Here is a 15,000-nt window from a genome sequence, read left to right as displayed (position 1 = left end):
TGTGGTCGGACTCTATTATGGATTTCTGACTACATTCTCCATAGGTCCCTCTTAGATCTTCTTTCTCCAATCTTGGATTAGGGAAGAAGGAGATATTCGCGACTACTGGCGATTTCATTATGGGGCAGCTCATGATCTTCATATCGATCTATTATCCACCTCTGTATCTATTCTTTCTTAGCTAAACAGGTGGAAGATCTATCCAATTTGGTTATATTATATCATGGACTCGAAAAACGGATCTGAATTTGACTGAAATGCACGATCTTCACAGGTATCACTTTTCACGATACCTAAAAGGTGGAATAGCGATTTTCGAACCATTTCCTATAAGAGAATGGTTTCCATTACTTTGAGAAATGGATTCTTATATCAAACTATAGCTATTGCATTAAAGAAGAAAAGAAACTAATAGAAGTCGAAGACGCGGAATGATAGTGAATAGAGAGAAAGATTCTTCTGATTTTCTTGTTTCTATCTACTAGACGCCGTAGAGAATTGAGAATTTTCATGTCTTTCAATTCTCGTACTCGTAATTGGAAAGTTATGGAAGGAGACCCATCATTTTGCAATGAAAACAACATATAAAACTCTGGACAATTTCGAAATCAGGCCAAGCGTCTTAATACATATGCAAAAAAATTCATTATTGGCCCACCATTGATTAGAAGATTTAGCTTGTATGAATCGCTATTGGTTTGATACGAATAATGACAATCGTTTCAGTATGTTAAGGATACAGATGTATCCACAATTCATTTAGAGTTACTTAATAGTCTATTTCTTATACCATATCTCTATCCCGTGAAATTCTCGAGCCAAAAGATGGATGCATATGCTGTGTTTCATTTTGCTAAATGATATCAATTAAATGGTGTATCAATTCCATAAATTGCATATAGCAATAAATAAATCAGCAAAATTCTTTCTAATATTTTAGATAGAAGAAACATTTCTTCTATCTAAAATATTAGAAAGAATGTACCCTTCTATCCAAATCCAATTTGCATCGATAAAATAAATCCAAATTCCAGTAGTAGATGAATAATTGCAAATTTGTGTGTGTACGAGATTAGAATAACTTCAAAATAACTGACATAATTTTGTATTTTTCCTGATCAGAAAAATACATGAAAAAGAAAGGAGGTAGAAAAATTTTTGGATTTATGGTTAAAGAAGAAAAAGAAGAAAACAGGGGTTCTGTTGAATTTCAAGTATTCAGTTTCACCAATAAGATACGGAGACTTGCTTCACATTTGGAATTACACAAAAAAGATTTTTCATCGGAAAGAGGTCTACGAAGACTTTTGGGAAAACGTCGACGTTTGCTGGCTTATTTGGCAAAGAAAAATAGAGTACGTTATAAGAAATTAATCGGTCAGTTGAATATTCGGGAGCAGTAATTTAATCGTTCAAATTTTTTTCTTGTTTTATTATTTTTTTAGTAGTCTTATAGTAGTCTTAGATTTTTCATTTTGATGAGCCTCGCTTTGAGGAATTCATGGAATAATCCATTTTCATGGAATAATGAATTAAGGAAGAAAGGATATGAGTCTACCGCTTACAAGAAAAGATCTCATGATAGTCAATATGGGCCCTCAACACCCATCAATGCATGGTGTTCTTCGACTGATCGTTACTCTCGATGGTGAGGATGTTATTGATTGTGAACCCATATTAGGGTATTTACACAGAGGAATGGAAAAAATCGCGGAAAACCGAACTATTATACAATACTTACCTTATGTAACAAGGATATAGAGAGATTGTAGAAAGGGGATAGGATAGTTATTTTTGCAAGAGACTTGTTGTAAATTCCTTAACTTAAGAAAGAAAAAAGAATAAAAACACAGATACATAACATAAAAAAAAGAATAAATAAGACGAGATTCGACCTCCCCCTACATATTTAATTTCCTCTCCTATACAAAAACTAGCAAGACCCACTCCATTGGTAATTCCATCAATAACACCCTTATCAAAAAACTCCGTGAGTTCGGTTAACCCTCTTATACCGAGGGTAAAGACCCTAGTATAGAAAATATCTATATAACCACGATTATATGACCAACTGTATATATTTTTTTTTACTTGATCTAAAAATTCTTTTTTAGGATTTCCTTTGTAAAAAGAGTTTATTAAATCCAAATTCTGAAAAAAAGAATAAGCGGATCCATAGAAGATATATGCTATGAATAAACCAAAGATAGCTAGACTTACAGAAGAAATTGCATTAGTAATAAATTCATATGAATTTACAAAAGAATTAGAACTTTCCTGGGTAAAGTTTATTGAGGGAGTTAACCACTTTGATAATATGGTTAACTCTGCTATTCCATTACCAATTCCTCCATTATCAAAAGAGATTCCTATGAATCCAATGAACAAAGTGAAAAGTAGTAATATAAGAAGAGGAAATAACATAGTATTTCCCGTTTCATGCGGATAGGCAAAAGTTTTTTTAGCCCCAAAAGACGTAGTAAAGGATCCTATCCTATTTCTTGTATTACCTTGAATTTTTGGTATATTTTGTGAAAAAAAAGAAACTCCACTCTTCGTTGTTGATAAAACGAAATCCCTATTCACTCCTTTGGGTATCCTTTTTCCCCATAAGGATATTGAATAGGAACTCTCTTTAGTGCTACTGTAATTTTGAAAATGAACACGCAAATACCCATCAAATGTAAGTAAATATATCCGAAACATATAAAAGGCAGTTAATCCTGCAGTAAAGGAGGCTATTATTCCAAAAAAGGGCGAATACAACCAACTATTACTAAGGATTTCATCTTTGGACCAGAAGCAAGCAAGAGGTGGAATACCACAAAGAGAAAGTGTACCCCATAAAAAAGTAGTTCTTGTGATTGGAATGTATTTTCTTAAACCGCCCATAAGAACCATATTTTGACTTTTATCTGGTGAATATCCAACAAGAGGTTCCATTGAATGAATAACGGATCCGGATCCCAAGAACAATAAAGCTTTTGAATAAGCATGAGTGATCAAATGGAATAAAGCAGCTTGATAAGAACCTATACCTAGAGCTAACATCATATAACCCAATTGAGACATTGTAGAATAGGCTAAGCTTCTTTTAATATCTCTCTGAGCAAGAGCTAAAGTAGCTCCTAAGAATAGTGTTATTGTACCTACTAAAGAAATAAAACTCATTATCAAAGGTAAAGATATGAAAAGAGGAAGAAGTCGAGCTAGAAGAAAAATTCCCGCAGCAACCATAGTTGCTGCGTGTATAAGAGCCGAAATAGGAGTGGGCCCTTCCATAGCATCGGGTAACCATACGTGAAGAGGGAATTGTGCGGATTTCGCAACTGCACCAAGGAATAATAAAAAAGCACACAAAGTAGTAAGTAAAGAGTTAATTCCATTATTAGGAATCCAGTTATTAGCTATTTTGAACAAATCCCTAAACTCTAAACTACCTGTTATCCAAAAAAAACCTAAAATTCCTAATAATAGACCAAAATCCCCTACACGATTAGTTACAAAAGCTTTTTGACAAGCACTCGCTGCGATTGGTCGTGTAAACCAAAAGCCTATCAATAAATAAGAACACATTCCCACGAGTTCCCAAAAAAAATAAATTTGTATCAAATTGGAGCTAGTAACCAATCCCAACATGGAAGTATTGAAAAAACTTATATAAACAAAAAATCTCAAATATCCTTCATCGTGAGACATATAACCATCACTATAAATAAGAACCAGGATTCCTACAGTAGTAATTAGTATTAACATAATAGAAGTAAGTGGGTCAATCAAGTATCCAAATTCTAAAGAAAAATCATTATTGACGGTCCAAGACCATAGATATTGATAGATCGAACTTCCATTTATTTGTTGAATAGACAGTTGAACTGAGAATACCATAGCTATACTTAAGAGTAAAACACTAGGAAAAGCCCATATGCGACGAAGATTTTTTGTTGCTGTCGGAATAAGAATAAGGCCAAATCCCATTGACATAATAACTGGAAGTGGGAGAAGAGGGATTACCCATGCATATTGATATGTATGTTCCATAAGAAAAGAAATTGCAATTTTTACTTCAATTTTTACTTCAATTTTTCTATAAAATTGTTTCCGATTCACCAAACCAATTCTTATCTCTTTCTGAAAGAATAAATAAAAAGAATAAGAAAAAATACTGAAATTCTTAATTTTTCCAAAATTTATCTCATTGAAATAATTAAAAATTAAGAATGGGTTTAGTTGGTTAAATTAAAAAAGTTAATAAAATAACTAGGTAACGAAGTTATTTTATTAACTAAATAAAGATATTTATAAAAATAAAAAAAAAAAAGTGGAATCATTATCATTTTACTTTCTATTCATAATTCATTTTTATATTTCTTTAAAACAAAGATGAAACAGCTCTCTTGTTCCATAATTAACTGATTGAGTGAATTCCAATGAAAACCTATGTTTATAAGAAATTATCGAATAGTCCTTACTTCATATAGAACTAAAATTCTAATGACTATAAATTACCTAAGTTTTAGAATGTCTTGTTTAAGAGACTCAGTATTTTTTGTTTTGATTGGAATTCCTTTCCTTTATGGAATACCATTCTGAACTTAATTAACTATTTTCATTTTCCCTTCTTTTTATCCCCCCGTCTTATCTTATATGGGGGATAGGCTTCCATACCATATATCTATATATGGAGTATACTTGATATATAAATAGATATAAATAGATTTAAATGAGAAACCCTTCTATATATTCTATATTATTAAAAAAAAAGTATAAAATATATAAAGAAAAAATGTTAAAAAATTCTTGTTGTCTTATCCGCATTAGACAAAATGAAGTAAAAAATAATTCAAAATTTAAGTATCTTTCAGTATCTAAGTATAAATACTAATAAAAAGAAGAAAGAAGGATTGATTTGCAGCAATAGATGTCTTTCACATACAACTAGAAAAAAGTAATTTCCTTTTTGAATGGCAGTTCCAAAAAAACGTACTTCAATGTCAAAAAAGCGTATTCGTAAAAATATTTGGAAGAAAAAGACTTATTTTTCCATAGTACAATCTTATTCTTTAGTAAAATCAAGATCATTTTCGAGCGGTAATGAGCATCCAAAACCAAAGGGTTTTTCTGGGCAACAAACAAATAATAAGATTTTGGAATAATATGAATTGACTTATCAAAAAAGAATTCCAATTATTTAATAATTTGGATTCTTCTTTGAATGTACTTTTATGTGTCGAATTACTCGGTACAATATTCTTAGAACAAAAAACCCCTCTTATCTTATATATACAAGAAAAAAAAAGTTTTGTTTGGTATACTGTGTGCTAAGTATTCTTTTCCTATCAATGAACTTTTCATAATTTTCCTAATAGAATCCTCATATTCTATTAGGAAAATTATGAAAAGTGGAGTATTCTTACAATAGGACTTACAACTTCCACCTATCTTCTCCAAAATCATAAGGTTAGTAAATCTTATTAATAAGAGCATAAAGACTTTCATTCTAGAAATTTTTAAAAAATCCAAAAAGCCTTTTCTATTTATCCATTTTATTTTAATTTCATCATTAAATAGAAACCCTTTTGGATTTTTTTCATTGTATTGAAAGAATTTTCAAAATGTAAAGGGGAAATTAATTAGAAAAAATTAGTTCTATAATTGCAAGTTAGAAAAAAGAAGTTCCAACTCTTTCAAGCAGTGTTTGTGTTTCTATTGGGCAAAGCAAGAGTTTATTGTAAAAAAAAAAAATGGAAACGATACTACCAAACGAAGTCTATTTTAATGAAAACTCTAATGTTCCTAAATTTTATGGACTTTCCCAATATCGACGATTCCCAAGATAATAGCTATTATTCTTTTAAGTTACCTATTATTTGAAGTTAGCCGCCATGGTGAAATTGGTAGACACGCTGCTCTTAGGAAGCAGTGCTCAAGCATCTCGGTTCGAATCCGAGTGGCGGCATTCTTGAAAAAGAATACAATAGATTAGAAATCAATTCGAAATTTACAATTTTGTAATGGGACCTTCCCCTTATGCTATTTGCAACTTTAGAACATATACTAACTCATATCTCTTTCTCAACGATTTCAATTGTGATTACGATTCATTTTATAACCTTATTAGTTCGTGAACTTGGAGGATTACGCGATTCGTCAGAAAAAGGAATGATAGTTACTTTTTTCTCTATAACAGGATTCTTAGTTTCTCGTTGGGCTTCCTCGGGACATTTTCCATTAAGTAATTTATATGAGTCATTGATCTTCCTTTCATGGGCCCTGTATATTCTTCATACCATTCCTAAAATACAGAACTCTAAAAATGATTTAAGCACAATAACTACGCCAAGTACTATTTTAACGCAAGGCTTTGCCACATCGGGTCTTTTAACTGAAATGCATCAATCCACGATACTAGTACCTGCTCTACAATCTCAGTGGTTAATGATGCATGTCAGTATGATGTTATTAAGCTATGCAACTCTTTTGTGCGGATCCTTATTATCTGCCGCTATTCTAATCATTAGATTTCGAAATAATTTCCATTTCTTTTCTAAAAAGAAAAAAAATGTTTTAAATAAAACATTTTTCTTTAGTGATATTAAATATTTTTATGCAAAAAGAAGTGCTTTAAAAAGAACCTCTGTCCCTTCATTTCCAAATTATTACAAATATCAATTAACGGAGCGTTTGGATTCTTGGAGTTATCGTGTCATTAGCCTAGGATTTACCCTTTTAACCGTAGGTATTCTTTGTGGAGCAGTATGGGCTAATGAGGCCTGGGGATCCTATTGGAATTGGGATCCTAAGGAAACTTGGGCATTTATTACTTGGACCATATTCGCAATTTATTTACATAGTAGAACAAATCCAAATTGGAAGGGTACGAATTCTGCACTTATAGCTTTGATAGGATTTCTTATAATTTGGATTTGTTATTTTGGTATAAATCTATTAGGAATAGGCTTACATAGTTATGGTTCGTTTACATTAACACCTAAATGATTACATAAAATAAAACCTTCATGAAATGAAGGTTTTTACTTTTATGTTTTATTTGAGAACCCCTTGAACGCCTTATCAAAGGGTTCTCAAAAATTCGAGATAGATCTAATTATACTTTTTTACTTATTTCTGCATTATATACTTTTTTACTTATTTCTGCATTAATAGAGCAGACGAGTAAAAAAAAGCAAACCTATTTAGGATAATAATTGGATAAGAGAGCCTCTACCCTGTCAACGGATAGGGAGAGAACAAAATCTGGATAAATACCAATTCCTATTACTGGTAAAAAGATACAGATTAAAATAAAGAGTTCTCGTGGTCCAGAATCCACAAAATTTGCGTTTGGAACATTAAATAGCTTGTATCCATAGAACATCTGGCGTAACATAGATAATAAATAAATAGGAGTTAATATCATTCCAATTGCCATTACAAAAGTAATTAGTGTTTTTGGCATTAACAGAAATTTTGGACTAGTAATTAGTCCAAAAAATACTACTAATTCTGCGACAAAACCACTCATTCCTGGTAAGGCAAGAGAAGCCATTGAAAAGCTACTAAACATGGTAAAAATTTTAGGCATTGGGATAGATATTCCCCCCAGTTCTTCGAGATAAACAAGACGCATTCTATCAGAAGCGGTTCCTGCCAAGAAAAAAAGTGTAGCACCAATAAATCCATGGGATAATATTTGTAAAATAGCTCCATTGAGTCCAATGTTGGTTATGGAACCAATTCCTATAATTATGAAACCCATGTGAGATACAGAGGAATAAGCTATTCTTTTTTTGAAATTTCGTTGACCAAGAGAAGTTGAAGCTGCATAGATTATTTGGATCGCTCCTATTATTACTAACCAGGGCGAAAATAGATAATGAGCATGAGGTAACAATTCCATGTTGATCCGAATCAATCCATATGCTCCCATCTTTAATAATATTCCCGCTAAAAGCATACATGTACTATAATGTGCTTCCCCATGGGTATCTGGTAACCACGTATGTAGGGGTATAATCGGCAATTTGACAGCATAAGCAATAAGGAAGCCAAAATATAAAAGTATTTCCAAGGTTGCAGGGTATGATTGATTAATTAATCTTTCCAAATCTAATCCTGGTTCGTTGGAACCATATAAGCCCATACCCAGAACTCCGATTAAGAAAAAAATGGAACCGCCTGCAGTATACAAAATAAACTTTGTAGCTGAATATAGACGCCTCTTCCCCCCCCACATGGATAAAAGTAAGTAAACAGGAATTAATTCTAACTCCCACATGATAAAAAAAAGTAAAAGGTCTCGCGAAGAAAATAATCCTATTTGACCACTATACATTGCGAGCATCAGGAAATAGAATAATCGCGAATTCCGTGTAATTGGCCAAGCTGCTAAAGTAGCTAAAGTAGTGATAAATCCTGTCAATAAAATAGATCCTAATGAAAGTCCATCGATTCCCAATCTCCAGTGGAAATCGAAGACATCTATCCATTTATAATCCTCCTTTAATTGGATTAAGGGATCCTCCAGTTGGAAATGATAACAGAACGCATAAGTCATTAGAAGGAATTCTAATAAACAAATAGATATAGTATACCACCTAACGACTTTGTTTCCCTTATGAGGTAAAAAGAAAATTAATGAACCTGCAAATATCGGCAAAACAACAAGTATTGTTAACCAAGGAAAATAACTCATGATAAAGTGATAAAGACAAGATACGTTTTGACCAGAAAAGCCCGTGCTCGATTATTTCGAGCACAGGCTTCTTCGGTAAAGAGGAATCAGACGATTCGAGTGAAGTTTTTTGTAACGTATCAATAAGATAGAGCCATGCTACGTGTTGTTTCAGGCCCTAAATAAACGCGGACACTTAAAAAATCTGTCGGGCAGGCAGATTCACATCTCTTACAACCCACACAATCTTCGGTTCTCGGCGCGGAAGCAATTTGCTTGGCTTTACATCCATCCCAGGGTATCATTTCTAATACATCTGTTGGACAAGCTCGTACACATTGAGTGCATCCTATACATGTATCGTAAATTTTTACGGAATGTGACATTGGATCTATAAATTTTTCTTTTCAACATAAAATTTTTCGATCTGGTAAAAATGAAATTAGTACTATAATGAGTCATATGTATTGTAGACACCAGACGAAGCAATGGTTTATCCAAACTTCAAAAAAAAAAATCTATTTTTTAATCTGTTTGTGAGAAAGCGTGAAGAGAGCCAAGAGACTTTAATTTTGGATTTCAACAATAAATAAGAAATAAGAAAGAATTTTACGAATTGTACAGACGAATTCGAATTAGCCAATAAATTGGCTATCGTCTTTTCAATATAAATTATTGCAATATTCAAATTGCAATATCAATGAATTACAAATACAAAAATTCATTTAAGTGAAAAAGAATACTATGCAATAATCTACTAAAAAAAATGGATATTCTCAAATAATACTAAGAAAATAGTATTGATTTCTATTTATTTTAATATGTGCGCCTTTGTTTAGAGGATTCTATGTCTAATTATTCAAAAGTCTAATTATTCAATAAATTAGATTGATTGATACGAGTGGATTTCCTATTACGATGGATGGAAGAAAGAATGGATAGTCCAATAGCGGCTTCAGCAGCTGCAAGGGCTATAACAAAAATTGCGAAAATATCTCCTTTTAATTGGCGACTATCAAATAGATCAGAAAATGTTACGAGATTTAGATTAATTGAATTCAGTATAAGTTCAAGACATATTAGAGCTCTAACCATGTTTCGGCTTGTGATCAATCCATAGATACCAATCGAAAATAAATAGACACTCAAAAAAAGTACATGCTCAAACATCATTAACTAACTCCTTATCAATCTCGATTCATTTCAATATGAGGGCAAGAATTGAACCGATTCAATTAATTACAATAGAACAATTACACAACAAAAGAAAAAAAAAAAAAAAAAAAAGGAGGTATTTGTTGGCAGTAGATGGATTTTACTAAATCAAAATTGTGATTCTTTAGTTATTTATTTTAGATTTGCAATTCTTATAATTTGTACTTTTTCTAAGTTTTCTTATTGCCGAGCCATAGTAATTGCACCTATTAAAGAAACTAGAAGAATTATGGAAATGAGTTCAAACGGAAGATAAAAATCGGTTGCTAAATGAATTCCAATTTGTTGAACATTATTTATGAGACCCTGTTCTACTATTTGGTTTGATCTTGTAGTCCAAAGAATTCCATACCACGACGTATCTGGGATAGTAGTCATTAGTGAAAAAACAATAGTTATACAAACGAGTGAAGTGAACCCATCTCCAATAGTCCAATAATTCTTATCTTTAGACCATTCTGAGCCATTTACGAACATTACAGCGAATATGATCAAGACATTTATGGCTCCCACATAAATAAGAAGTTGTGCGACAGCTACAAAGTAGGAATTTAATAAAAAATAGAATAAGGATATACAAACAAGAACTAATCCCAGCGAAAAGGCAGAATAAATGGGGTTGGTAAGTAATACTACTCCTAGACCCCCTAGTAGAAGAACAAATCCCCCAAATAGCATAAGAATCTCATGTATTGGTCCAGGTAAATCCATTATGGATAAAAAGAAATTAATAGTATAAAATTTTTCATGAACTGACTAAAACTAAAGGATTCAAGGAAGGAAAAAAGGATTAGGGTATTTTTTTGTGTATAAACTTATAGTTATAAATTATATTATATCACGAAAATCTAGTCTGATTTAAAATAAGAAATAATTTCCAATAAGCAGTAGTTTTTCGTTTTTCTTTATAGTTTAATTTTAAAGTTTAATAAAGAATTATTAGATTTTTATAACAGAAAGACAAAATCAAAGTTTAGTAATCAGTAATCGTTCTTGAATTCGAAGATTTTTCTTTGTTTATTTTACTTTCAGACGAATTCCTAATTGTTTGAATTGTGTAATCTCCCATTATGGAGATTGGTAACCGACTTAAAGCAATTTGATTGTAATTCAATTCATGACGATCATAGGTAGAAAGTTCATATTCTTCAGTCATTGATAAACAGCTTGTTGGACAGTACTCAACACAATTGCCACAAAATATACAAACTCCGAAATCAATACTATAATTAAGCAATTGTTTTCTTTTAATATCCTTTTCAAATCTCCAATCCACAACGGGTAAATCTATCGGACATACGCGAACACATACTTCACAAGCAATACATTTATCAAATTCAAAGTGGATTCGCCCTCGGAAACGCTCTGGTGTAATTGATTTTTCATAAGGGTAGTGAATCGTTATAGGTAAACGATTTGTGTGGGATAAGGTAGTTATGAAACTTTGACCTATGTACCTTGTAGCACGTATTGTTTGTTGACCATAACTCATGAACCCAGTTACCATAGGGAACATATTCATTCTAAATATCTATGAAAAAGATATGTTTCTTTCTCTTGTTTGAGAGAGCTTTTGTGTTGAAAATATTCTTACTATTATTGTATTATCTTATTTATAGTGAAACAAGTTGAGAAGAGGTTGTTAATAAGAGATTGCCCAGGGAAATAGGTAAAAGAAATTTCCATCCAAGATTTAATAACTGATCCATTCTCATCCTCGGTAAAGTCCATCTTATTGTGATAGAAATGAAGAGAAATAAATAAGCTTTAGTTAATGTAATAAATATACCCATTGTCATTTCCAAAATTCCAACTGCTTTATTCATTTGGAAAAAATCAAAAAAGGATATATAGGGAATAGATAAATTCCACCCGCCCAAGTAGAGAACTGTTACAAATAAAGAAGAAACTAATAAATTTAGGTAAGAAACAAGATAAAATAAACCATATTTGATACCGGAATATTCAGTTTGGTAACCTGCTACTAATTCTTCCTCCGCTTCTGGTAAATCAAAGGGTAATCTTTCACATTCTGCCAAAGAAGAAATTAAAAAAACCAGAAAACCTATAGGCTGACGCCAAATATTCCATCCAAAAAAACCGTATTTTGACTGTGCTTCAACTATATCAACTGTACTTGAACTGTTAGATAATCATAGTCGGTGATAACATCACAGTTCCCACCGCTATTTCAAAACCGTACATGAAACCTTAGCTTCATACGGCTTCTCTATGATCAGAAAAAGGAAAGGACTGTTTTGTTCCTAGCCCCGGGGGCGTAGATAGAATTAGATAAAATAAAATAGATTTGAAAGTCCTAAATTAGACCAAAGGAATTCCGTCTGCTAGAATAAGAAAAAGCGCTTCCGAATTGATCTCATCCTTTATAATATAATGAAAATTTTTCTTTGTTCAGTAATAACTTAATCTTGGAATAAAACACTTGTTACTTGTTATAGGAATTCAATTAATAAATGGAAAGAGTTGGGTATTAGTTCATGAGCAATTCTGCATGAATATGGATAGAGGAAGGAAATAATGAAAATTTTTTCTAGTGCACTCCATATCTTTTTTACTATTCTTCTTTCCCCAGGGAGGGGGTATTTAAAAAGAAAAAATGGATAAAGGGTTAATTCGTTCTTGATAGCCATTTCCTTAACAAGTGAATGGGAACATACTCTGGATCGGAATCCGAAGAAAGTACTACTTGATAATTTCTACAAATTGCAAGTCCTTATTATGATTCCTTTTATGGGCAAAAATCTCTAATGTTTTAGATTTTCCATTACTAATCCTTTATGTACTTTAGTGTTCCTAACCCTTCACTAACTTTTGGTGGATTCTTCTTATGGATTATTAAGTTATAGTAATAACTAGGAGTATTCTAGTAATGGAATTCCATATCGTGAATCCTTTATTCTTGGCCGCTTCAAGATATGATGACTAATTAAAAAATATCAACCTTGGGATAAAGAGTTTACACTGCTTATGTTTACTTCCACTTTTTTCTTGTACGTAGGAAATGAGATTTTTTCTTTTTACTACAAATTTATAAGCTGTTTTGTTTCACTCATATAGCTATCTAGTTTAACTTACCAACCCAAATACTAAATAAGAAAAGGAATATAAATAGTTAATGGATTTTATAGGAAAAAGATCTATTTTAACGAATCACACGTAGAGATATTGCTAGCACACAAAAAGTTAATGGTATTTCATAACTAATGGATTGAGCAGCAGCTCGTAGACCGCCTGAAAAAGAATATTTATTATTTGAGCTATATCCTGCCATAAGAAGACCAATAGGAGCTATACTTGAAATGGCAATCCATAAAAAAACACCAATACTAAGATCGGCTAAAACAAAATGATATCCCAAAGGGATAACTAAAAAACTTAATAAAACTGATATGACTGCTATAGAGGGTCCAATGCTAAATAAAGAAATATCTCCTCGGGATGGCAGAATATCTTCTTTAAAAAGTAGCTTAGTCCCATCTGCTATAGCTTGAAGCAGGCCCAGGGGGCCAGCATATTCAGGACCAATACGTTGTTGTATCGACGCAGATATTTCTCTTTCTAACCACACAATTACGAGTACCTCTATTGTTATTCCCAAAAGGAGGGTCAAAATGGGTAGAATCGATATCAGTCCATAGACTTCTTTTAATAATTCCAATTTCGAAAAAGAATTGATAGTTTCTACCTCTACCACTATCTATTATCATTTCAACGATCAACTTCCCCCATAATGATATCTATACTACCTAATATCGTCATGATATCAGCCAATTTCATTTTTTTAACTAGCTGAGGAAGAATTTGCAAATTAATAAACCCGGGTGGACGGATTTTCCATCTCCAGGGGAAAAGGCTATCATCTCCTACTAGATAAATCCCTAATTCACCTTTTGGGGCTTCTACTCTTACATAAAGCTCTTGTCTTGACAATTCAAAATTGGGCGAAGGTTTTTTACCAAGAAATTTATACTCAAAATCATTCCATTCAGAATTATTTTCTTTCTTAAAGCGTCGGACTTCTAAATTTTCATAAGGTCCTCCAGGAATTTTTTCTACAGCTTGTTGAATTATTTTGATGGATTCCCTCATTTCACCAATTCGTACTAAATAGCGAGCTAACGAATCCCCTTCTTTTTGCCATTGGACTTTCCAATCAAATTGGTTGTAAGACTCATAAGGATCTACTTTACGAAGATCCCATTGTATTCCAGAAGCTCGTAACATCGGTCCCGATAAGCCCCAATTTACTGCTTCTTCTCCGCTAATAAAACCTACTCCTTCAACTCGCTCTAAAAAAATTGGATTCTGTGTAATAAGTTGTTGATATTCAACAACTCCGCGTAAAAAATAATCACAGAAATCTAAACATTTATCGATCCATCCATAAGGTAGATCGGCGGCTACTCCTCCGATGCGAAAGTAATTGTGCATCATTCGCATACCTGTAGCAGCTTCAAATAGATCATATATTAATTCTCTCTCTCTAAAAATATAGAAAAAAGGAGTCTGTGCGCCGAGATCCGCCATAAAAGGTCCAAGCCATAGCAAGTGAGAAGCTATCCGGCTTAATTCTAACATAATTACCCTAATATAGCTGGCTCTTTGTGGTATTTGAATATTCTCCAAGAATTCTGGTGCATTTACTGTTATTGCTTCTGTAAACATAGTAGCTAAATAATCCCACCTTGTTACATAAGGTAAGTATTGTATAATAGTTCGGTTTTCCGCGATTTTTTCCATTCCTCTGTGTAAATACCCTAATATGGGTTCACAATCAATAACATCCTCACCATCGAGAGTAACGATCAGTCGAAGAACACCATGCATTGATGGGTGTTGAGGGCCCATATTGACTATCATGAGATCTTTTCTTGTAAGCGGTAGACTCATATCCTTTCTTCCTTAATTCATTATTCCATGAAAATGGATTATTCCATGAATTCCTCAAAGCGAGGCTCATCAAAATGAAAAATCTAAGACTACTATAAGACTACTAAAAAAATAATAAAACAAGAAAAAAATTTGAACGATTAAATTACTGCTCCCGAATATTCAACTGACCGATTAATTTCTTATAACGTACTCTATTT

This window comes from Triticum urartu, unplaced genomic scaffold (assembly GCF_056163025.1).
Source record: "Triticum urartu cultivar PI428250 unplaced genomic scaffold, HENAU_Tu73 scaffold79, whole genome shotgun sequence".
Classification (NCBI taxonomy): domain Eukaryota; kingdom Viridiplantae; phylum Streptophyta; class Magnoliopsida; order Poales; family Poaceae; genus Triticum; species Triticum urartu.
Note: the sequence above shows the minus strand (reverse complement) of the source record.